This window comes from Urocitellus parryii, chromosome 12, assembly GCF_045843805.1.
Source record: "Urocitellus parryii isolate mUroPar1 chromosome 12, mUroPar1.hap1, whole genome shotgun sequence".
Lineage (NCBI taxonomy): Eukaryota > Metazoa > Chordata > Mammalia > Rodentia > Sciuridae > Urocitellus > Urocitellus parryii.
Window position 1 is genome coordinate 86,304,242 of NC_135542.1, and position 27,592 is coordinate 86,331,833.

Genomic DNA, 27,592 nt, shown 5'->3' on the forward strand with positions numbered 1-27,592 from the left:
TTTAGTTGTAGATGGACCCAATACCTTTATTTAATTTATTTATTTTTATGTAGTGCTGAGGGTCAAACCCAGGGCCTCATACATGTTAGGCAAGCACTGTTCCACTGAGCTATCATCCCAGCCCTTCATTATCCTTTTTATTTAAATCAAAAACATTCAACACTTACTCTAGATAAATTTATACAACCAGGGTAAAATTAATTTTTGTGAACAGCTATTCAAGGAAATGTTAAAGAATTTATGTAGAAAATGGAGATGCTTAACTCAGGCTTTTGCAAAAAAAAAAAATACTGGACAATAAATGTTCTTCTGAGATTTTAATCTACATCATGCATTAAGTGGATAGATAGGTATATCCTATGTGTGTATGCATATGTATTGTATAATATACATTTACACACACACACACCTTACATCATATGCTGTAAATATAGTCTTTTCAGTTTTGGTTTTAAAAACTTGTCTGCTGCTGCTGAAAAAAACCCAAAAGTTAGAGTTAGCCTCGTTTTGTTGTATAGTAAGATATACTGGCAAGTCCTCTCAGATCTTTGTTCATAAGCCCTTAAATGTCATACTCTAGAATCGGTAAGGTGGACCATTGCATCCAGAATGTATTTATTGCTTTAATAGGCTTCTAAAACATTCTGTCAATTCCATTGGAGGGAGTAGAGCAGAGAGGAGAGAAAATAACTTTTCCTACCTCCCTTTCCTGTCTCTATCCTTCTGGTTAAAATCCTGCTGATGCATTTTTAAAACCAAAGAGAGATTTCAATGTTTTTTCTGTTTTGCATTTTTCACTGGCAAACTAAAAATAACACAAAAGCAGGAAGAGGAAAAAAATCACCAAGGTCATAAGTATTTAAAACTTCGGAGATGAAGGAATATGCTCTTAAACCCAGAATTAAGATCATAACTATTGACAAAATCTCAATCAATATCCATCACTGCTGGTAACACAGAGATCTAGGAGAAGAATTGAATCTGACAAATTTTTATACATAACCAAAATACACAAAATGTCTTACATTTCTTATATGAAAGTATGCCTATGTGTACAACAACAGTAGGACCCTAAGGGACGGAAGGCCTGTGTATTGGCACAAGAAAGCAGTGAGACCCCAGGTGCCATTGCATTTCTTTGGGTTTTAGTTTACTCATTTGTAAAATGAAAGCATTGAACTCAGTCATCTCAAGACCCTTTCTCTCTAAAATTTTCTGATTTTTCTCTTAAAGTTGTCTTTTCAGAGTGACTCACACTGCTTTGATAAAGAGGTCAGTGGTAATTGAAAGCCAGCCTCCAGTTATATCCCCCCAAAATATAAGAGGTTGTATCCTGTTGAATCACTTGTGGTCAGTAGAAAATGCATATCATAGACATTGCAGGTAATAAAGAAGGAAGCTATTGACCCTAAGCCTCTGAGGGCTTCCTGTTGCTCCCGTGAGAAAGGCAGAGCTGGACTCAGACCCCACTGCTTCTTCCTTCCTCCCCTCCTGTGACATATTTTGCTTCATCAATATCACATTTATATCTAGTTCTCTGTTTCTCTGACTTTTGGGGTACACACTATTGGTTTGTTTTAATGCTGAATCATAATGTATTTTCTTGAAGACACTTCAACTCAACCCAATTCAAGCAGTATAACATTACGCCTTGCTCAACTAAAATTAGGAAAATAAGTACAACTGTGACCAAGTTTACTCGTGTGCATGCAATAACAACTATTATCATTGCCACCTGGCGAAAAGTGATTGTAAAATATTGATGAGAAAGCATTTTCTAATTTCATGGATATTAAGAGAAAAATTAATGTGCATTTAAGAATCCATGATATAGGATGAATGGATTAGTCTTCTCTTGGTCTACAACAACTTGTCTAAGGGCTCCAAGCATCTCAGGCCAGCCACGGGCCCTGGAATAAGGAGAGCAATAGCTTTGCATACCTGTAACATCACTCAGCATGAGTGATCATGTGATCAGCATAAGAGCTATCCAGAAGGTCTACAGAGAGAACTTCCAGACAGTAGTCCTCTATAGGCAACTCCATAGAATTGTGACTGGTTATGGTTTCATACATGAGAATCTGTGAAGCAAAAGTCTCTACTCACCGTTGACTTTGCAGTTTAAATTACCAAAGTTAAAGAATGATACCCATGTCTTTCTGATGACTTTCTATTTTCTTGGAGAATTAAGGTTCTTGCTCTCTTTGTCTAGTATTTGAATGGTCATAATAGGTTGGAAATATCACTAGGGGGTCAAATTTCTAAATATTTCCTCACAACCTTCTCCACTTTTCCCCTCATCTTGTCATTTTGCCTTTCAAGTATTTCCACCTCTAGATCCATCAGTCAGTCTTCCCAGGACAAACAAAATCCACTTCTGGTCTTTGCGGGGGTGGGGGGATGGGGGGGTTATCTTCATGGTCTATCTAAGGTCATGACCTTGGTCAGTGTCACAGCCCCTGGCACTTCCCTTTCTAAAGGTTGGAAACCGGTTTCTTTGATTTTTCTTGTTTACTTTGACTAAACTAAGCAATAAGGCTCAGCATAGGTCCAAAGCTTCCTCACTCTTAAGCTTGCAAGTCTTCCTTCTGAAAGTTTATTGAAATCTGCATCTATAAACGTAGCTGTATAACCAATGTGATCTTGCAATCTATACACATGGAAAAATAAGAATTCATATCCCATATGAATCTAATATATGATATGTCAAGATCATTGTATTGTCTTGAGCAACTAATAAAAAAAAAAGAAATCTTCATCTAAATTGAATAAACACATTTTTTGTTCCTACAACTAAAATTGATTGTGGTATGTGGTATGCCTGATCTTAATTTATTCTTAAAAAATGTTAAGCATATGTAGAACTGCATACCACGCAGACTCGGGTATTTCACAACAGACCCACAGATACATGTTCACCTATGTGATCCAGATTGTAAATGCAACTTTCTATTTTGTTCATTTCCTTTGAAACATGCAGGCAACTTTCAGGCCTCCACTTCATAATTTTCTTGACTGTAGACAGACAGGACTGAATATTAGGCAGGACTGGATACTCATTCATTCATTTACTCACTCAGTTTGTGAATATCTCTTATGCCATACAAGATATTCTCTAAGAATTCAGAGTCTAATGGGAAAGATTCATACATAAATAGATAATTACAACATAGGTGGTAAGCACAATGTAAAGACAGGCTCAGAGTCTTAAGGAAGCAAAGGTGTCCTAATTTTCTGACACTCTCACAAGTTAGTCTTTCCTTGCAACCGACTTCCATTATCATGTTTGATATCCTGGTTGGGAGGGGTTGGGGATATAACTCAGGGGTAGAGCCTCTACCTTGCTTGTGCAAGGACCTAGGTTCAATCCCCAGTATCAAAAAAAAAAACCCACAAAAACCAAAAAGCAAAACTGATACCCTGGTTGGGCATTGAGAAGGCATGGTGTTTGAGCAGAAGAAAAGGGAACTAAAGAACAGAAGGCTTTGTTTACACTCCAGGTAAGGAAATGGAGGGTTAAAAAAGTAATCACACCAACGCAAAAAGAGGAGGAAGATAGCAAAGTATCAGGAATGCAGCTGGATGAATAATTGATGAGCTGGTGGCCTAACAGAGAGTCTCATTAATATGATCCTGCAGGTTCATTAAGTACTATTCCAGGCTTGTCTTGGAGGGGCCTCCTGAGTCTTGATTAGGGATTGTGTGGCTTTCGCTTCCACATCAGAACTTTGGGCTTTAGGTTCTGACAACCTCTTCCTAAGCCCTTATGCTTTTACCCCAGCACCTTTTAGAAACTCTTCTCCATCCCCCTCTCACTAATCATGGGCCCCTAACCATGACAGTCAGTCCTAGTAAATAATATATCAAGATAAATGATAATTGTTCTGTTTTAAGTGTCTCCTAATGAGCATCATAAATTAAAAATTAATATTGCAAAGACTGTATGAATAGCATCAAATCCATAAACAAAGCAGCGGGTATCACGCTTGCAAATGAAAGCTAAACACCTCCCTTGTCCTCTTTTTCCATTCCCCACCTCTACCCACCCTCCCCACAACTCCTTCCCCACCTCTATCCTAATTCTACAGGCCTGAAATCCAGGAATTATATTGCACACAATACCAGGTTTTCCCCCACAGGTTATTACTGGCCTACTGCTTACTTACATGGTTTAGTGGGACTTGAAGATACACTCTAGAGATTTACTTCTTATTGTTTCTTTTCCTTAGCAAAGCAAAGCTTTAGATGGGGGGAAAGGTAGAATTGAATTATGAAAAAAAAAAAAAAAAACTGAAGGTGAGGCAGATCAACTAGGTCAGGCCCCATGGAAAGGCCAACTACAGAGTTGCTCTCGCTGGCATAAAACAAATTCTGTCCTTCCATCCTAGAGAACTGAACTCCAAATTGGGTTACAATGTGGAGACTATGTACCATAAGGTGAACATGGTAAGTAGAGTAAAATTATAGCTATTGTTTTATCTTCCCTTTTTTTGTGCTTTTCTGAATTTTCCAAATTTCTATAGTTACTCTTATGGCAGTTAGAAGTAAAATGGTCACTTAGACACAAAATGTCCAGTCATAAAGGTTATAGTGACCACTGTTTTGTAAATCTTTTCATAAGGTGCCAGAAACTGCAAGGTGTTTATCATCTCTGTCCTGCTAAGCAGCACTGAAAGGCAGATAATATTCCTCCCATCCAATTGCTCTCTAGAAGGAAAGGAGGTCTTAACCAGTGGGCTACAAGAAGTCCAATTCCCTTTTTGGAGATGGGCACATAGATCACCTTGGCCAGTGACATGACCTATTCACCTGTGTCCTTTTCTGGAATTCAGAATGCACCCAGCAGACTGCTGGTTATGATTTGACTTCTCTGTTGGCTGCCAATGCTAGGGTACATACAGGTCATGCTCATATAAAAAATACAGAACATATGGCAGTTGTATTTTCTCACTGTAAATAAACATGTTGGCTTTGTCCTATATAAAATAAATTTCCCAATAACTTGAGTTCCGTTGCTTTTGGACTAAGAGGATAAAGGATTTCTAAGCCCTCGCTGATTGCTGAACTCTATATCAAATCCATATGAGCTCCATGTCTCTGAATGTTCTCCCCCAGTGGATTCACTTGCTTTACTAATGCAAGGGCTCAACTGTTCTCCCAGCTTTATGTGGGGAAAAATATAAAAACAATTCACCTTTTTGGCAATGGAGCCGCATAACCAATAAAAAAAAAAAAGTGGTTTTATTTCAGGCGGTTACCCAGATTACTTTTACTAAACTTAGCCGAAATGCCACCCCTGTGCCTTTGCAGAATGTGCATAATATGCATTGGTGTTGGCATTGATGCCTCTGCAGTTTCCTCACACAAACAGAGACACTATAGTCAAGAATACTATCACAATAGAAAACTGGACTTGTCTCTCCCTGGGATGCCCTAAACCCAACAATGGCTAAGCTTCCCCAAACCAAAGTGCACATAAGAATACAGTGCTTAAGCTAATTAAATCCGCTGCAGAACCAGGAGAATTACAAGAACAGCAGTAACACATTTTTATTTTATAAAAATGCCCCCACTGAAACAACAGATCTGAATGCAAATGTAAAACTAAGCATTCGATAATGCTCACTTTCACATCTGTCAACATTTTAGAGAAACTTTAAGAGGAATACAAATACATTTGTGGTTCTAGAAATTTTTAGTTTATGCAAAGAACACATTTGAGGAGATTTTGTTTTCATAAGTTCCCAGGTATACAATAAAAAACATTACAGAATCACAAACCTTTGAAGCTGGAAGGAATCATGAAATTCATGCAGATCTATCCCCTCATTAGATTTCAGGAAATTTGAAGGTGAAAAAGAAATTAGGGTGGATTTCCTATTGGACCCTTAGCATTTGAATGGCTAATCACTCAATACAAGATCAAGAGCTAAGCCAGACAAAACCCACTGGCCACCTGACCTATCTGTACTTTTACAAGCAAAATTAAGTGGAAAACTAAAATATTTGCCCAAGTTTCTTTGTTAAGCTTCTTTGAGCTTTGTTTAGTTTTTTTTTTTTTAAGAAACATGAGATACAGTAGAATAGACAGTGTGACATAGCTTGTATGTAGTATTTAAATGTTGATAAAAATCATATTTGATATGATTTGTTTCTTTATTATATCCTATGAGTATTATTTCATGAAACTTTGCATGCTTCAGTTATTTGTATCCACAGTTATTTGAGTGTGTGTGTATATATACATATACGTGTGTGTGTGTTTGTGTGTGTATGTGTGTGTGTGTGTGTGTGTATGATATAGAATTTATTTCTTACTGTGGGCCTCAATAAAATAGATCCAGAGCCACCTGAGAAGAAATTTCATTTTGGCCTTATTCAACCATGAACAAAAAGGAAATGTAAAGTAGAAATTTCTTATGAAAGTTTTGGGGGCATCTTGCATTAAGCAATCACTTTCTTATCATTGCAGGCTGAAATGTTCTTTCTACTTCAGGGCTAGTGCAACACCTTATAGATAACTAAAAAGGAAATAAACTTAAGAATCTAGGGGAAAGGACAAATGCATAACGGATGGAAAGGAAATACACTTTCAGTATTTTGAGATGTATTTTTTTTTCTTTCCTAAAATCTAAATTTGAGGTAAAAAAGAATATGCTCAGCTCATGGCATGTGGATATACGATAATATGTGTTGAATGAATACTGAGCTAAGAGATGGAAAAATAGACAGCTACTTGCTGGTTACGCTAAACTGGGCAAAGTTCTTAATTTCTCTGGTCTCCAATCGGAAAGAAAGAACCAGGCAAGGATAGCATTTCTTTCAGGAATGCTCGAAGAACTTTTTCCAAGGGATACTAAGATTGGAAATCATTAATAAGTGATATGTAGGGGGTCCCTTTATGGATGTCTATGTCCTCCATTGTCATCTATATGTGCATCATCCATCCAAGAAGTCCTATTTCCAGTCTCAGAAAAATGACCTCAAGGAGCAGGAAGAAGAGGAAGGAAAGGAGGATGCAAAGAAGGAAAAAAAAATCACTCTGGATTTTCTCCATATCCAACTAACCGGATACTATTAAACTCCTCAAAGTAAGGAGAAATAGTTTTGGCTGTAAATTAGGTATCTTTTTTATTTACACAGATCTTTTCATATATCTAAACTTTCACACACACACACACACACACACACATACACACACACACACACACACACAGAAACAGAGGGAATTTGGTGTTCAAATGGGCACCTTGTCTGAAGACCACACCTCAACAGGCTCTGTGCATGATTGTTCATGAATAGTTTCCTAGCTTCAGGACCAAGTCAGAGGTCTGGAATTAGCAGGAGCTGCACCCACCTGCTCCTGTGGCTTTGGGACTAAAGGAGCACCAAAAGAGCCCCAGTTTGGAGCAGTGACAGCCATCCACTGCGGCTGCAACTCTCCTTGGGAACACTGGCCTCAGGGAACAAAGTCACCCTTTGTGTGAAGAAGTTCTGAGTTTGGGTAGCCAGAGGGCATGTTCTTCTGGAGAAGCAGAGCACACTAGTTAAAAGTGCACCATTAAGCAAAGCACAGACAGTCCCTGCTTTGATTTCCTTACGCAAAATATTATAGAACTTAACTTATGAGTTGTGGAGAAAAAAATTGTAGGACATGACAAAATACCTGATACATAGCAAGTGCTCAATAAATATTTTTTTATTATGGTATTACTGAATCCAGACCATGATTATGAGATCAAGGATGATGAAGTTTTAAATGATATACTGGTACAGACAGGTTCAGCTGTGATGTAAATTATGTAGAAAGACATTGAGGAGGTATCCACATGGAACTGAATACTGGTGCTACTTTCACGGTTCATTCTGTTCACTTGACTCCACTAAATGACTTGGAAGAGTTAAAATAAGCCAACTGGTCATCCCTAGGTGGTTAGTAAATGTTGTATTTAATGGGTAAAATGGGCAGCTGGGAGGGCATCCTTTCTCGGCAGACATCCTCTTGCTGTAGATTTCCATTGTTTAAAATTTCAACACATTTTGGATCCCCAAATCTCTGGATATGTTGCCTCTGTCCAGCCATCCTGAGGTTTGAATATGCCCAAGAATACCTCCTCATTATCCTTAGGAAGTACTGCCCCCCTCACCCTCAATCTGTGGTCTCTGCTCATCGTTAGGTGATCAAAGATGGCTTCAGTTTACCCTGGAAAGCAGATTATTGCTGTTCTTTTATCTCAGGGAAGTGGAGACAGCAGCAGAAAAAGCAGCAGTCTGTCCAATGGACACGTAGTCTACAAAAGTGACATGGCCACTGGATTCTTGAATGTGATAAACAGGCAGAAGGTAATGTTACCCAAAGCCACCCCACCCAGCATGCAGATAAGGTTAATATTTTGCATGAGCTGCTCAGGCAGTGAGCGCAAGCAATTCTACCAGGTGCAGGCAATGCAGAATAGGTTGAAAGACTGACACAGGGTATATTTTGGGAGGAAAATAAGACTAAAGAGTTAATTGAAGGATATCTGAAGAAAGCAAAAGAAATTACCCAACCTATCTGCAAACCATACCCTGGAAATGAATGGGTTCTTTAGTGTTTGGGACATTTTAGTGTTATAAAAATGAAGACTATAGAGCTATTATATCAAGTAATTTATGGGATGAATATTGTAATTCATTGAATGTCACGACTTATCTTTTATTCATATAGTTACTATTCCATTACCAGAGAGGGAGGTTTGTCAAAGGTTAATTATTTTAAATTGCTCTGGCAAATTTATTTTGATTTGTACAATTTTTTTGAATAATCATAGGTCTATATATTCATACATCTTTATGAGGCTTCTTTTTAAAAAATAATATTCTCTGATGAGGCAGTTAAAGCTAGATAAATGTGTTAGTGATGCCTTTAAAATATATTCCCTTTAGCTCCAGATGTAGATCTACAAAGAATTATTATATGATTGTTGTTATTGATCTTATGTGTCTATTTGAGAACTTTCTATTTTGGGGCAAAAAAATTGCAGTAAAAAAATAGTCAAGAAATTGAAATTTGAATTTCTCAAAGGATTGGTCATGGCTCATGGTTTCTTTCAGTCCTGGGTTACTATTTGGAAGTTTCCTAAATGGCAGGTGGGTAAATTGTCAGCAACTGCTATCACCTGTGCCCCAACAGCTGATTCATGTGAGGCTGCTCCTTAGCCAGGGACACACCTCCTCAGGACATGAGAATGGGTCCTTGTGAGAGAATAAATGCTGGAAGACATGGCCAATCCCTTTATTGTTGGAAAAATAATTTTGAATTATAAACAAACCTAAATTAGAGAGTAAGTTAAAACTGAAGAGAACTAGGAAGATGACAGTGCATATAGTATCTATATTATATAATATATAGATTATTGATCAACTCCCATCTCCTTTAAACTTTACAGCCTCTCCCATGAAGGCTTCCTGATTCACTGTGCTCGTCTCCTTTGTATTTCTCAAATACTTACATATCAAGTCTATATTACTATGGTCTTATTCTTATGTAGCTTCTTAATTATTCATAAGTCGTTTGAGGGTTCAAGAGGGACCACATTGGGGAAAAACATTCAAGTTGGAGTCAGGAGACCCAGGCTCACATTTTAACTCTACAGTTCTGAATTAGTATGGGTTTGGATACAGTGTTCAATTTGTCTGAGACTCAGTTTCTTTTATGTCAAAAAGGAATAAGAAAAGCGACCTATGTGATTCGTAAAGTTGGCAATATGTCACCCAATAATTGAACATTTCCCCTGGGTTTGTAAAATTTTTGCATGACTATTTTGTTTAATCCCATAGTCTACACAAGATGAACACTATTACCCATCTGTTTTTAATGAACATAGGTGTTAGATGAATTGTGTAAAAATGTTATTTTAACATCGTAAGACATTTTCAGTATGCAGATTTTATATTATTAGTTTCATATTAAAATCACTGAGACTAAAGGCCCTATCTTTTACTTCTTTTATTTTTTTTTTCTCCTCTCATTCTTTCTCTCAGGTGGCTTATGAATAAAATTAGAACATAGATTTTTTTTTTTTAGTGTAGGTACAAAGTACTTTGAAAAATAATGTTTAGTAAACTTGTGTCTATGTATTGCCAAAATATCAGATTGATTTTACTTGGTATCAGGAAAAAAATTAAAATCCACAGTTTTACCAAAGCTTCCACTTTTAACCAATTATACTGGTTTTATGCATAAGTAATAATGTTTCTGAAAAACAGAAATTCTGAAAGCATGGAAATAAAATGTATGTCTTCTCTGTAATATTGTTGCTAAAACAAAAGCCGTAATACATGGTTCTGGAAACAGAAATGGTGGTGTCAGGTACAGAGATTGTTAAGATACATCCTAGTTACTTACCCCACTAAAAGGAAAGATTCAATCTAAAAGGGTCCTTGCCTGTCTTGTTCATACTCAATGTTTCAGGTCCCCAGCACACAGTTGGTTGTTAATAAATATTAGCTAAGTATAATGTTATTCATTATATGAATCAGACCCTAAAAAGAACTATGAAATTTCACAGTTAAAGAAGAACTTGGAGTCTTGCAATAGATTGAGAAGAGCAAACCAGTGTTGGATAGGGGACACACAAAAAAAGAAAATTAAGGAAATTTAATGTTATTCAAAAAGAGTAATCTAAAGGGACATCGCTAATGTTGTATAGCAGCATATATGATATTTATAGTGAAGCAGACAATGTTAACAGGAGAATGATTCCTGTGTCTGCTGTAAATAGAAGCAGGGAAATGTGTTCACCTTGCCATAAAGAGATGTGCATTAGCTAAAAGTAAATAAATAAAGATGTAAACACATTCATACATAAATCCTCATCAGGAAATAGGTAGGAAGTGAATAAGAAATTATAGAATGAGCTCTCAGTGTTTGAGTTTTTGCTCTTTAATATGTCAGGCCCAGACACTGTGTCTAAGTACTTGACTTACATTATCTCACTAAACAAATTCTCTGCAGTAGGTATTATTATGACGAGAAAATGGAAGCTAGGAGCAGTTAAATACTTGCCCAAAGGTACATGCTAGTGGTCAGCAGAGTTTGGAAGTAGTGGTCCTTTCCGCCTTTTGGGTCATTTAAAATACTCATCACAGTCAGTGTCAACATGGACTAGCTCTATAGTTTTTCTTCTCCATATAACCTTCAGGATCCTACAACTGGTTTCTATTTTTGCATAAGAGACTGAATGAGAGCAGAAGCTGATTGGCAGCTGTGATAATGCAAAATATTTACTAATAATACCTATAGTGTTATTTGTTTAAATATGTGGTATTATGTATATATACACATACATATGTATATATGTTTATATATTTGTATATATTTGCATGTGATATATATATGTAGGTTTCATATATATAGTTATAGAATGCAAATACATGTATACATATGTATATATAAATATATGTACATGTACATATTTGCATAGGTCACATATATACACATGAAACCATGGATATAACTCCTCAGCATATGTATATGCATACATATATGTACTCAGTATATATACGTATATGTATACATATATATGTAACCTCTGCAAATATTTCACTCTTATAAAATCATCTTTACTTATATTTCATGATAAAACTAGAGCCCCATTGTATAGAACTAGTGAATCTACAAACAGAGAGATTTCATCTTCGAAACAGTAATGGCCTTAAACAAGATGGTAGGATGAAGGCAGCCCCCTGCCCTGCAAGAATGGTCACAATTAAGCCCACCCTTTCTCAGTTTCACCAAACACTCTGAATAAAAACCGTTCTACATCCAGTGTGTTTTACCAGAGACGATCTGATTCCTGTGGCTTGGGTATTTCTATTTTTAATTCTCCTTAACAAAGACCTCTAAGTACAGAATCTTCCTCTAAGTCCTATAGAGTGCTATTCTGATCACCCCTTCATGTATCTGAGATGCTCTGGGATAATGTTGTGGGGGGAAGGCCCCCAGGGGAACAGCTGATTGGATTCTGGCAAGACAGACCAAACATCTGCTTCAAACAAAAGACATCTGCATATTTCACATTTATTTTTCATAATTTACAGAAGCAACCTGCCAAAATTCAGCAAGGGAGAATACGCTAGTACATAATTAGCTTAAAGTTTGCTTGCTTTAGAAGTATGAGCATGGAGCCCTGGAGTTCACCTGGGAGGACATCAAGGAATGGTGGAACTGCAGTTTGATTTCTGTAAATTCTGTCTTAGACCTTATATTCCAGGGCAGAAGACCAGACCTGCTGGGCTTGAAAGAGAGAAGTAAATACGCCAGAGGTGACACTAGGGGGTCCTTTTGTCCTCATGTCAAATAAAAGGTTTCTATACCAAAGGGGTGGCCAAAGGTAATATCATTTATTAAATAAGATTTCATTAGGTAGAAAGATTTTGCTTCCACTTAGCACTGCAGTGCCCAGGTTAGATAATGATGCAATGCCACAGGGATTTTAATTAAAAATGCATCTACCTAGAGTACTGATGTCACGATGAGAAAGCATCTGTGGGATGTTCCATTATTTTTCAAAGCATTTGAAAGTCATTACTTACCCAAAATACTGCAAAATACACAGAGAGCAAAATAATGGATAATCTAATCAGCTGATCATTAATAATATACCCTGGTAGAAAAGATATAGCAAATTGTCCTCTCCTATTAACCACATCTTACCAGTTGAAATTCAAACCTTGAATGGTCATTATTACATAAAATAACTAAAGCATGCTTAGTTGGAGAACAAAAAGAGTTTTAAAGGAGGAGGGGGTTCTTTTTCTTTCCAGTAAAGGAATTTCAACCTTCTGTCCAGTAGTTAAAAAAACTTGCTACTCCATCCTACAGTCTTTCTTAACTTCAGGGAGAAAATTTATTTATAAGTAAAGCAAATATCTGTAAAATATTAGGCATTGTTTTGAAGTGTTTGAGACATTAGGCCCCGGATGTGGAAAAGGAGTGTTATTTTAATTTTGCTGACTGTGATCTCCAAGTCTTTGTCATTGTTTTATAAAAGTAGTTTGTGATTTAGTTGTAGGCACAACAGTAACCCTAAAAACATCTCTTCAATAATACCATGGCCATTCCAAAAGATTTAGCGTCTTCAGTCATGTGTACATTGTAGAAGAAACATGTACAATCTGGGCATTGTGAATAATTCCTTGGTGACTATTAGCTATTTCTAAGGGATGACTTGATTGTGGTCATTCTAAATGTGGCCCACTACATGTTTTTGGTATGTTTTAGGACTTTGCTTATAACATGTGCATGACAAATTGGTTTGAAACATGGAATCCAAATTCAAACAGTAGTTAATTTAAATAAGATGACTTATAATTGTGCACTAATTCACGGTTTGAAAATTGCTAGTGATTCTAAAATATGTATGCTTTTTTCTTCACTTCAAACATACTTATTTTTAAAACCAATATATTGTGTACATAAATCTTTCACATAATTATATGTTCTCTTCTCTTCTGGCAGTAAGCTTTCGATAAAAGCACAGCTTGGTATTATGGGAAGAGGCAGGACCTGAGAATCTTGGACATGGATTTGAATTACGGTTCAATCATCTGTAAGATGGGTTAATTTGTTCCACTTAAACTCTGGATTTCCATTTCTTCATCAGTCTCTTAGGAGTAGTATCTTTGTTATGAGGACTAAAGGAGGTCACTTGAGTTTATCAGGGTGCATGATTTGTACCTAAATTGGCATTCTGATTTGGCAAAGACTGTAATTTTGGGTGTCTTGTCCCTTAGGAGAATTTGGTATCAGATAAGAATACCTAGAGTTCAAAACACGTCCTCAAGTTGGTTGAAACATTTTTTCATTCTATGACACTGTGTGGGAGATGTATGACAAAAAGTAAAAATGGAAACAGTTGTCTTCCTAAAATTTCTACAACATACAGGGCCACAATATGTGCCACTTGGAGATCTGTCTTCCTCATTTCCTGGTTGGTTCTTATTAGGAGATATCAGAAGTAGACACAATTCCTGGTAAATGCAGAAAATTCAGGAAAAAGTTGGTGACAGTCCCCCACAGAAGCAGTATTGGTAGGGTAGCTACCTTGCTCAAAGAAAGAGTGTTTCCCATAACATGCCCAGTAGGAAAAGTGATAACTAGCAGAAGGGCCCAGGAAACACCAACCTGTACTGGATCAATCAATACTGCAACACTAACTAAATGAGATTATTTAAAACAAGTTTAATTAAAATTTAAAATTCAGTTCCCCAGTCTCATTAACAGATCCATCGTTATCTACAGTTCTATTGCACCACACTAGACTAGTGGATGTCTGGATGGCTCCAAAGCATATGTCAAAGGCCCCCCGTAGTGATCTCTGAAGTACCAAAGACTGGGACAGTGCAGAAAGACAACATGTGAGGTACTAAAAGATCTCTTGGGATAAGAGTTGGTCAAACAAGGGTTATTCTCTTTAACATGACCTCTTTTACCCAAGGTGAAACCCAGGAAATCTAGTATATATACCAAAACCGATGCAAACTGCTTTGATAGTAATAGGCTTCGATAAATAAAATCCCCTTTTGGCTTAAAATCTCTGTCAGATAACTTCTAATATAGTTATCATCTGTTGCCAGAATGATCTTTCTACCACCCATATTGGATCATGAGCCTCTTCAAAACCTGTCAAAGACTCCTAATAACATAAAGAACATGGAACAAAGCCCTAACTCTCTTTTCTTGTCAAATCAAGCACAGGCACTGGAGATTCATACCTGAGTATGAGTCCCAGCTCAGGCATTTGCTGGCTGTGTGATCATACATTTTTGGTTAACCTCTCTGTGTCTTGAGTTCCTCATCTGTTATAATTTCTTAAAGTTGTTATGAAATTGAATCAAGCTCTTAGAATGGTACCTAGTGCTTATTGAATAAATATTGTATTCCTTAAGAATCTGATCCAAAATCACATATCAAATTTATTTCAGTTATATCCCCTGCCCTCTCTATATTTTAACCACACATTATTCCCCCAACTTGACATAAATATCTTTTCCTCTTTAAACACACACACACACACACACACACACATTAAAATCTATACATTGAAAATCTTTCACATTCCAAATGTACCTTTCTAGAAATTTTTTTTTCTACATTAGTTTTACTTTAACATGTCCATAGTTTATGGTTTCCTTCAGCATTATATTTCATTCCATTCTGCATTGCTCTTGAAAGCTTGGTCTTTACACACCTCCAGGAAACACTTATGCTTGTGCACCTCAGAACATGCATGTAACATGGATCCTTGATCAATGCTACAAGAGAGGGAGGGCGAGCCTGCTTTTCAGATCAATTCTATGAAATACTCATTTTGTCTAAATGTGGTATTTTAGAATTCACGCATAATGAGTGCTTCTCAAGCTTTCCAAACATATATAGGGCTCAGTGTCCTTCAGATGAGGAACAGAAAATGTGTTAATCTCCTTTATATGTTCTGCTTCATGCCAAACTCCAGGTTTACCCAAATCTGGCCACATGAAGGGACAGTCACACCCTTAGAAGACTGAATGCTGTTTTGCTGGTGCTAAATCCAAACTCACAGTGATCTCAGGCCATTTATCTTCTTGACAATTTCTCATCCAAATTATTACTAAAGCACCCTCTGTGTGCATCACACTCTCTGCTGAGGAATCACCTGTCAGGCCAGTGTCCTTTCTTGGGTTCCACTCTTGCTGGAAAGCCACAGGCTTGAGCTAATTCTGTCTTTGGCCAATGTGGACCTGTTTTTCTGAAAAAAATAAAATTGACTTTTTTAATTAGATAGAAATCATGGTATTGAATTGGAAAATGATGAAATGTTGGATCATGAACTCACATGTTCTAAGTTATCTCCCCAAATAATGACGATGAACACACAATAGTATACTGATATTGTAGCAGAAAGGCTTATGACCGAACAAAGGATGAAGCAGAGTGTCACACAGAATGAGTGTTCCTGAACCTTCCTTCCATCAGACAATTCCCACTAAGTGAGATGTATCGACATTTTATATATATTATATAGCACCACCACCACCAACAGAGGAAATCTAAAATTTCACCCAAAGAAATTATTTTGAATAGAGAGGACATGGGTCTTATCTCCAACAACTTGTTAAGATCACGGATCCCTTCTCCCATAGAATGGAACAGTGAACATCTTAGAAAACATGTGCTCATGTGCTGAGCATTTTTGTTCATTAGGCCAGTTATGGCCACCAAGCCTTTTCCCACTATAGTTTTTTAGTCTCTCCATGCAAAAGTGATTCATATCTACAGTGAAGTTGGAGCACATCTGAAATCCAACCTGGTTGAAGCATTATCTCTGAATAATTTTAAGATCATTTACTTTTTATTTGTAAAAATCACCGGAATCATATAGTCTTTCTTGTTTTTTTTTTTCCAAAGCACTGTGGTCAAATTGTGTTCTCTCCCCAATAGTATCATACAACATGTGTTCATCTTGGCTAAGAGTATGGGAGTCTATGAAGGGAAATCTCTGCTCAGAACACCTCATTCTCCTTTCATTCCTAATAAGCAAAAAAAGATCCCACTTCTTCTTAGCCTCTCAATTATCCTGGATGATTTTATTCATTATAAGATATAAAATATAGCTTTAGAAGTGTTTAAAAGCCTAAAGAAAATAGCTACTAATAGAATCTTTTTATTGCCCACAATTCATCGCACCAAGAAAAGCAGTTATGCTCTTAGAGTTGCTTATTGCTCAGTCTTAAATTTTCTAATTGTTTTAGATTTTTCACTTATTTTAGACATTTTCACTTTGCCCCCTAGAGTAAATTAAGACGAAAGGTAAATTAAAAGAGAGGAATTCAGCATAAAGAGAATAAATAAACAAAACACAGATTGCAAAGTAGGAATGAAAACAAGTTCCCCAGACCAATCTGTTAAAGGAATGCTACAAATGTGAAGTGTTTACTATTTTAAAACATTAATCATGTACTCACCCTGTTTATTTAGCTATCAATGTTTTTCCTGTAATTCTGACTTGAAAATGTGTAAGCTGTTTAGAATTAGGACTCAAGCCGAAGCCAAATGATATTTTGATTATTTATATTGCCTAGCTTGTCTTGAAACTTCAGAGTTTCAGTCTTTTCATTTCAATTCACACCTTTTTAAAAGTCGTTATTGTTTTGTATAATGTGACATCTCAAATAACTTTTATTGCCACCCACTACCATATGCCCAAGCCACAGCTATTAAAGATAGGGAGCCTGAATCCTCCATCAATGGGCTTATTCAGAAGACTGCCGCCATCTTGTTTTCACCTAAAAACCCATGCACAGACTCCCAAACCCTGTATTTACAGGTCTAGCCTAGTCATCAAAGTTAGAAGTCCCAAAGAGCTGAAAATTACTCAAGTTCCTGATAGCATTTTCTTGGTATATATTATTTTAATAAAATGTTTTATAATTTGGATCTGTCAATAGAAAGACCACCAAAGCTACCATATACTCATCATGAACAGGAGCTTCTCATCTGATTTCATAAAGCTATAACTCCTGTTAAGGAGAAATATATTGGTTCACCTGAAACTGACCAATACAATTATTATCCTCTCAGAATAATATTTGCACTCTCTTTTTCTATGACTATGAGAGCAAAGTATCTATTGGGGGAGGAGGAAAAATAAGAGTTTCATAGTATCTAACTTATATCTCATTAGAGTCATATGGAGGGTCAGCATGGTCAGTGATTCTTGAGTGCTTCCAGTCCCTCTTTTGTGTCATTTACCACTCTCATCCTTTCCTGTAACTCTAACCTTGCCCTCTGGGTGACTAGTGCCCTTACCACCTACTCACCTCATAAGCATTTCTGACAAATGGCTTTTAGACGCTCAATGTCCCAGTTGACTGTGTCATCTCTATTGGGGTAATTAACAAAGAACTAACATTTAAATCAAAGCAATGGATCATGTAAAGTGTCATTTTTAAACATTTATGGTTGAAGAAGAGCATTGGACACAAAAAAGTTTTCCAGATTCTACCAAATTAATATCTATCGACTGAATGATGGTGTCCTGGGAGTTTCCTATGCATGTGTTCTACCAGAGATGTACACACATGCACATGTGTTGCATATATGCAGGCTCACAAGACACTTCAATTTGAAATATCAAGACATGTCAGCACAGGATTAACAAATATAAAAGGATCTTGAAAACTAACAAATATTTTATAAATATTTAGTGCTAATGTGTGCCCACTCACTCAACACAGACCTCCTTAAATAAACAATAAAGAATTACACAAATAACATGCACTAGCCCAGGAAAATCTCAAACAATTCAATTGCTTTCAGTATCACCTAAAGAACCAGCCTTTTTCACAGTGTTGTTACCTATTGAAAGAAAGAACCGCAGGCGTCCTGCTATGATCAGTCATCAGGAATAGTGCCAACTCTCCTGTTTTACAAAGGATGTGATTTCAGGCAAACTTAAATATATTTACAAAAGCTGATTCTTGTTTTATTTTGTTTTTGTTTCACATTCATAGGCTATAGGAGTCTTGAATTGGTGATATTTTAGATTACAAAGCTAAAACAATTCCTAGTAATTTTAGTACACAGTAATTCTTAGAGTATATGTGGTTCTTTTTTTCCTACTTTTCTATTTTCCTGAAATTTCTTACCAGATAAAATTTAGTGCTGACATTGGCAGATGCACCTCACCTTGGCCTAGGAACTTTTATGATATTTTAAGAGACAACTATAGATTTGCCTGGATGTATCTTAATGGGCTTATTACCTAAATGTGTTTAGACACATTCTAAAATTTCAGTGAATCTGTTACTTCCTAGGAGAATCAATACCTTTTAAAATTTAATTTGAAATTTTAGTCTAATCGCTTGCTTCCATTGCTAAAATTTTCACAAGTACTCCATTAGAGAATGTTGACAACCATGTTTTTCTGAGATGGTAAAGTCTCCAGCCTTAGATGTTGGTTGGCTTTACTGGATAGATGTTTCCCCTTTTGGAAGAACCATTATCACAACACTACTCAATATTCCTTCCTTTACAACTCAAACTTGCTTGTTTGTTGAGGTGCCAACATTCCACTGTGCTACTCTACTCCTTAGACACTCAAGAGTGCCGCCATGTTTATAGCACATCTGCTCCCATGCTTTCAAGGCCTTCCTCAGGCAATAGAACACCTACACTTCATATATCTCTGGAAATAAAAGGAAAATGCACATTTAACCATTTGTCTCCTACACTGAGAAGGAGCATCCTTTTCCAAGGAGGGTTGTTCATCTGCTACCAGAGAAATTATTTATTATTTCTTGAGTTAAATCAGGCATTTACTCAAAAGCCAAACATTCTAAGTTAAATTTATATATTAAGATAATAGCTGCTTTATTTGAGGTACCAGTTAATCGGGCTGAATTTTACTACCTTATGTCTTCGTTAAATTTTTATCTCCAAACATTAACAAACCTCTGAGGTTCCTTTTTTTAAATTTTTACTTATTTATTTTGCCACTGTTTCATTTTATTTAAAATAAATTGTGGGGCTGGGATTGTGGCTCAGTGGTAGAACGCTTGCCTAGCATGCATGAGGCACTGGTTCAATCTTCAGAACCACATAAAAACAAAATTATGTGTCCAACTAAAGCTAAATGATACATAAGTAAATAAATATTTTTAAAAAATAAAAATAAAATAAATTGTTATTTTAATTTTATTTTTAAGTTTATTATTATTGTACCAATTTATTTATGTGGGAGCTTACTTTCTTTTAAAGAAATATGGGCTCAGAGAAATAAAAGGATTTCCAAGATCAGATGGACAATAACAGTGCAGAATAAGATTGCAAATGCAGGATTTCTGAGTCCTTGCTCAGCATTCGATTTTAGGATTAACAATTCAGGATGAAATTTTCTGTGCTCCCAGCCCACTTTTTACCTCAACCATAGTTGTAGCAGCCATTCCTGCACAGGGATAACCTGCAATACCTCATGCAGCCATATGTCCTCTGACACTGATATTGTGACACATGCTTCCACCTACAATACGTGTAAGAACTTTCAATGAAAGAAGCTGGTAGATAAAGGCTCTCCCCTTTCTTTGGGACAATTCTGGAATATATCTGACAGGTCTTCAGAAAGTGCCAGTGGGATAGAGCTCAGTACGCACACCAGTAGCCGGCTCAATAATGCATCCTTGAATTATATTTATTGCTCTCCCAGCCTCATCTCTTGTTTTCTGGAACCACTTCCAAAAAATTGTCTCAGAGGGAACCCAAGGTAAAATAAGCACATTCTAAAAGTAACAGAATCTATTAACTCGGGGAATGACTAGTTTTTATTTGAGAATATCCTTTAGCGGGCTCTTTGGTCTTTCAAAGACAACACTTGGGCCTAGTGTGAAAGGAAAGTATCAGTAAAGGCAAGTATCTAACAATTTTTAATCCAAAAATAATGTTTTGGATAGGCAGAGATGTTATTCTGATATTAATTAAATAAAATTATCTCCAAAGTTTAACAGTCTCTGAAATTATTTATTCTGTGGCCTGATTTTGGAAAGGAGGTAAGTGTGTAGACAAGAAAAGAAAAAAATTAGGGAAAGGAGACAATGGTATCGGCCCTGGGAACATAACAGGAGACATAGGTCTCAGGAAAGAGAGGACCACAGGATGATAACCTGTGATGGAGCGCGACCTGCGGATCTCATGCCAGCAGGGCTCTAGAGTCGTCTGGTATTTTGCTCCCAGGATCACCTCAAATCTTCAGCAAAGTTGCGAAACCATGGGAACTTCATGTGACTCTTGGTGAATAGAGGAGTGAGGGGTGGCAAGGCCACAGCACTACCAACATGCCACTTGGAAATCAGGTTTGGGGACAATGGTGACCCAGGATAAGAAGTGAAAGACAATGAGTGGGACCTCTACAGACCTCCCAAGGACCCATAAAATACTTTTAATTGTTTTCTTTAAAGATATCAAAAATATATATACATAAAAGCAGGAAACTCAAGAATACTTGAGATATATATATATGAAGTTAAAGAATGTTTGAACTTGTCATGTAAACTGCTAACCTCTGATTATTCATATGTTCCTTAAATATTTGCCAGATATTCATTATGTGTCAGGTACTATTCTAAGCATTGGGTGGAGGGGTTTGGGGTGAGGTAGTGAACAAAACAGAAAAAAAAATGCTTTTATTCTACCAGAAGAAAATAGAGAAAAAGTTCTAAATCCTATAGTCTGTTGAACAGAAAAGGGGGAAAGGGATAGTATTAGGAAACATGGCCACTATTTCTACCTTTCTTGAGTAAAAGCAACAAGTTTGGTAGGTTCGTATCTCGTTTTAATCAAACACTCAATGAAAACCAAATGTCATTTGATTTAATTACTGTGGGCAAGGTGCTGAGTCAGGCAACATGGTGGAGAAAAAAAAAATGAGTAAGAATTGTTTTGAAGGATCTTTCAGGCTAACAAAAATTCTTAAGTGGGTTATAGTCTAGCAGTCTTTCTCTATTGGGATCCTACAAGAGAATGAACGTCTACAGCCCTGGGGCATTGATTTGAAGCCATGGTTTTACCTCTCTCCTATGCATCTAGGGTGTTATTAGTATGAACTAAACTTGGGACAATGACTCAAGTCATTTTGTTTTCTATGGCAGAGATGAGTAATCACAGCTGAGAAAAGCAGAGAAGTATGAATGAAAAACAGGTCCTAAACCTGTTTTGCTTTGTTTTATTTTTGGTGGTAGTTGTTTATTTTTGAAGACACTCAAACCACCTGTATTGGTGGCAGTTGTTATGGGATATAAATATACTGAAAATAAGTAAGATAATTTGGCCTCTACAGTTTGTTTGGTTTTGACTAAACATTTGCATTGAAAGAATTGTATGTATAATTGTCTCCTTAAAAGATACAACAATCACCTCATTGCTTTCCTTAGAGATCTACTTGAGGCTTAAATGAGACTGAAATTGTCTGGATACCACTAGAACATATACTTAGAAGCAGAAAGGTAAGCACATTCTATTCTCAAAAACAACATATTGATTTAGTTACTTCACATTGAGGCTTTGGCCACTTCACCAGGCTGAACATTTTTTTATTGCCTACCACCAATAAATATACTTATGAAATATACATGAAAATGCTGACAATGTCTTACAGGATTGCCCTTTTGAATCATTTGTGATTTGCTCTGGACTGTTGTTCTGACCCTGCCCAGTATCCTAGGCTTTTTTTTCATGATTTCTGACCTACTTCACCTTCCATCATTAACTGGAATAGATGTCATTCATTCAGAATTTTAGTATTCCCTAATACTAAAGCCACCCTTCATGCATTATTGCCAAAATCATCAGGTGATAGTTCAATGGGCAATTTTATAATAAAAAGATCAAATTCATGTGGCCACATGATCATGAGTCAGTCTGATATGTGCTCATTGATATGAGTCAATGGGAATGACAAAGTACCACTTCTGTCTTGTTCTATTAATTTAAACAATAATTGAGCCTCTAACTAGTATACAGAAAATAGAGGAAAACACTATGAAACAGCAATTAACCAAATCCATTTCTAAAGGAAAAAAAAAGAAAAAGAAAAAAACGACTGGTTACTCAAATTAAAAGTGGAGGAGAAGGGGCTGGGGATGTGGCTCAAGTGGTAGAGCGCTCGCCTGGTATGCGCGCGGCCCAGGTTCGATCCTCAGCACCACATACAAACAAAGATGATGTGTCCGCCGAAAACTAAAAAATAAATATTAAAAACTCTCTCTCTCTCTCTCTCTCTCTCTCTCTCTCTCTCTCTTAAAAAAAAGTGGAGAAGAGCTCTTACAGAATAAAAGGAAATTAAGAAAAATAATTCCCCAAAGTAATCATGGTGTAAGTGCCATAGCGTTCTGTCCTAAGTGGAAATTTTGGACACTGGAGTAGCCACAAAACTGTCCATCTAGGCACAGAATGGTTTCTTCCCCAGGAAATAGGTCAAATCTAGTTCTATTTAGAATTATGCTTCCTCTCCTGTCATGGTCTCTCTTAACTAAAACCCTTTCATTACATGATGACTTAATCTTGGTTACTAAAACAGCTTCTTGTGACTAATAAAGTGAGAATTGACAACAGCCTCTGTAGATGTTTAACTCTTGAAGAAAATGTAGAACTGGTCCAGGGTCCAGTAACAGAGTTCCAAAGAAAACTTAAAAATGAGAATACTATTTTCAAAACTTGGCAACCAATTAGGGCTTTGGAGATTTTAACACACTACATTCACACCCACACCATAATTCAATCCAGCTCCCACATCCCAAAATCCATCATTGGGTTGTTATCTGAAACTAGACTTATCACTTAACCTCATGCCTGAAAGCCTACATAATAGAGATAAGTAATTAGTCCTTGAATCTTGCATAGCACCATCTTGTCTTACTGCATATGGATTTGATCATTCCCTACAAACCCAAGAAACTTGAAATACCAGTGGCATTTCTTACAAATTATACTCTGAACATGGCTGTATTCAGCCCACAATTTGTGCTAAGTTGTTTGAGACAGAAATATATCAGCAAAGACTCTAATGCATAGCTTAAAATGATTGATTCAAGACTAAATCAGCAACGCTAATTTCTTGCAATGCTAGTTACATATGGTTGCATTAATATTCCCTTTTCAGAAATCCAGCTGAGAATCATTATTTAATGAAAGGCTTACAAATTGCATCCTATTTAATGGCTTTCATTGCAGATTCTTTTGTAAAAATGCAGAAAACATGTAAGTGACCATGTAAATTCTATGGTGCATTTGCAATAAGCTGGAGAATTTTATTTATATATACATGAAATATATATAAATATGGGCATATATATGCAATGCACATATAGGTATATATTACAGATAACATATATATCTATGTATAATTTCCACATAATATATTCCAAATATATATGATATAGTATATATTTGTAATACTTATATGTGTTATATATAACATTATTAATATCAAGAGCTCATTCTAGTTGGTAATTTCTAAATTCACAAATTAAGGAATACATTGTAAGAGATAGATTAGAATGGGAATTTTCATATCTAATCACCCTAGGTTGGAATACTGGCTACTCCATTAACTAACTCTGTATCCTTAACCTGTTTTATTCCAATTTTACTAGTCTTTAGTTACTCATCTTTAAAATGAAAATAATAATAATGTCTAATCTCCAGAATATTGTTATAAAGATGAAAGAAAAAATCAAGGAAAGTATTTAACACAGTACCTCACACAGAGCAAGTGCTTAACAAACATTAGCGCTTTTTTTTTGATGTAAAAATAACAAAAGGAAGAATCGTAGTTTGTTACAGAGTAAACTGCCATATTTATGAATCTTTTTAGTCACTGAAAAGTTGAACCTCTGAAGACAGAGAAGCCAAAGATCTGTGGGTAATCTGGAGACAGTTCATAAAGGGGAAAAGTTGGCAAAGGCATTCATATTTAAGCAATAATATTTTGGAGTTTTTCTTTAAAGCCAAAAATAAGCTACTTTATTCAAAATTTTTTCTTATCATGATACATGATTCTTACATGTATTATGTTGCTACTTTGTTAACTAGCCTTTGTTAACCAAATAGCAAGTTTTTCAAGTAGAAAATTGTTTTAATAACATTGTTTTTAAATTTCCTGCACTTCAGAGATTAACAGAAATAAAAAGTATTATTTAAAGCTTTATCCATCTGAGGCCATGAATTTGGCTTTTCTCTCATCAAAAACAAACACTATGAGTTTTATTCAAGCAGAATCATGAACTTAAGTACTTGAGGCAAACATTTTCAAGTTAGCTACAGAATAGTTGAAAACCACAGTAATAAACCCTCTCTCTAGGCAAGATGTCAGGAGGGAAGGCCCTATGTACTCAGTTAAGAAAGTCATCGCCAATTTCCTGGTGTCCAAATGGAACCATTTAGCCAGAGAAATTCCATCAAGTAGAATCTTTATTAGTACAAAATTGTGACTATCTTAACACCTGGCCACTTTATTTTTCATTCAATTAAAGCATTTTTTTTTCTTAATGGGGGATGAGAGTTAACTGATTTTTTATTTCATTAATTAATTTTATTTTTCTTAAATATTCTTAATATACTCATTTTTAAAATCATTTCAGATCAATAACCATCACAGTTTTGTCTATTTTATGAAACACTTGCCCTTATGTTGTGAGTTGATGACAGATTTTCTTTCTTTAAAAGGGGAAAAAAAAAAGGCTTACAGGATTCTTAATTAGCAGTAAGAAAGATGTCTCACAGAAACAACGTATGGTTTCTAACTCCCACTCAGTGGACATGAAATGAGCTACGTCCATAGGAAACTTCAAGCAATTGAAAGAAGTCATGCTCTCTCCATTTAAATCTGCAAATCAGTGTCCATCTTTGCTGTCAGAAATGTGAAGAATATTCACATTTTCCCTGTGCTTTATCAATAGCTACTTCCATATTTCTAAACTATCTGTCACTATAGTGCCTAGGTAATTAGACAGAGGTACTCAGGCACTGTATTATTTGAACATCATTGCCTTGGAGTATAGGCAGCCATAAAATTTGTCATTGTTTTGATGGACTTCTTACTACTTAAATAACTAAAAGGAAAAATTACAATTTTCTCTAAATTTATTGTAGTTACTTTCATAAATAATGTTTGACCATAGTCATCATACTGAACATTGGCTATGTGTCAAATAAATCCTTGGAGATAATTTTAGCTGAACTGATAGTCCTAGTTAACTTCCCAGAGACAATTCTGAGAATTCTTTTACTTTCTTTGAGTATTTTGTTTAACACTGGAAATCACTTGCAAGTACACTTATTCTATTTGTTCTGTTTTCATGGTTTATCTAAGATATATATCAAGAAAAAAAGAATCATAAACCATCGATAGGCTTGAGGTCTTTACATAGCCACCATATAAGGAGATGTGTATGAAAATTGGGGGATATCTAAGCCAGGGCAGGGTATGGAAATTAAGAATTTGTGTCATCAAATGATTTTACAAATAGTTATATTGAACCATAGTCAATCTCATACACTCACACATTGTCTATGACCACTTTCATCTTACAGACAAATAGATAATGATGACAGTGACCATAAGTGAAAAAAACAAAGTTGAAAAACTTTGCTAAATATTTACTAATTGACCCTTTAAGAAAAGGGATGTGGGTCCCTGATCTGAAGGAAACTTCATTGGCAATAGCTTAAGAAATTAAAAATAGAACACTTTGCCTTAGCTAGCCTTCTTTTAGCCAGGGATCCAGTATTTCCTGTCAACTGATGGTCATGATGACATCCAGGGACACTGAGAAGCCTTGAAGGACCTTCCAAATCAGCAAAGATTAAATCTCACTCATGGGGTGTCTCTGTTGTCCAGATTCATATTCTTAAAACTATTTTTTTTTCTTACACAAAAAAATGGAAACCTCTATGTTATATGTCTTTCCTGTGATCTTTCAGTCTCTAATTGTAGACCAAGGAGAACAAACTAGCGATTGCATGTAATCTCCTTACTGCTTGGTGGCATCCCAGGCTCCTTTGCTCTGGCTCGCTTAGCTTTCTCCCCCATGCCATGTTAATATTTAGTTCCCTGTTACTCACTTGACAGTTTGCAATATTTTCACTGTTAATAAGTTATAAATGATACATCTGTATAGTGCATTTTTTTTTTTTTTACTAACCAGAATACTAATTGAACAGACCATTCTGTCCTTCCACTCTGCCTTATCACAGTTAAGTTAGTTTTAAGTGACAGACGCAGCTTTGGGAGTTGGCTAGTCCTGTGTTTCACTGTTGATCTTCCTATTAAACAATGGTGTGGCCACAAATTTCTTGAACTTGTCCTAGTGTTGATTTGCTCTGTTGCTAAATGAGGGGGACACAAGACCCTCTACAGTGCCTGACACTGAGTAGTTGGTAATAGTAGCAGAAAGTAGTGGTCATTTTAAATGTGTCCTTCAAGGCTTCTCAGTGTCCCTGGATGTCATCATGACCATCAGTTGACAGGAAATACTGGATCCCTGGCTAAAAGAAGGCTAGCTAAGGCAAAGTGTTCTATTTTTAATTTCTTAAGCTATTGCCAATGAAGTTTCCTTCAGATCAGGGACCCACATCCCTTTTCTTAAAGGGTCAATTAGTAAATATTTAGCAAAGTTTTTCAACTTTGTTTTTTTCACTTATGGTCACTGTCATCATTATCTATTTGTCTGTAAGATGAAAGTGGTCATAGACAATGTGTGAGTGTATGAGATTGACTATGGTTCAGTATAACTATTTATAAAATCATTTGATGACATGAATTCTTAATTTCCATACCCTGCCCTGGCTTAGATATCCCCATATTTTCATACACATCTCCTTAAATGGTGGCTGTGTAAGTGCCACAGAATTCCAAGCCCCAAACATAAGTCAGAGGTAGGATAGGAGCAACCTAGGAAATAATATTTATCCTATATTTAAAATGTCCTTTAAAAAGGCTAACTCTACCTTATCTGTGTTATAAATACTCCAGGGAAGGAACTAATCTCAATTCTCTACTTGCTACTATAAAGAACTAAG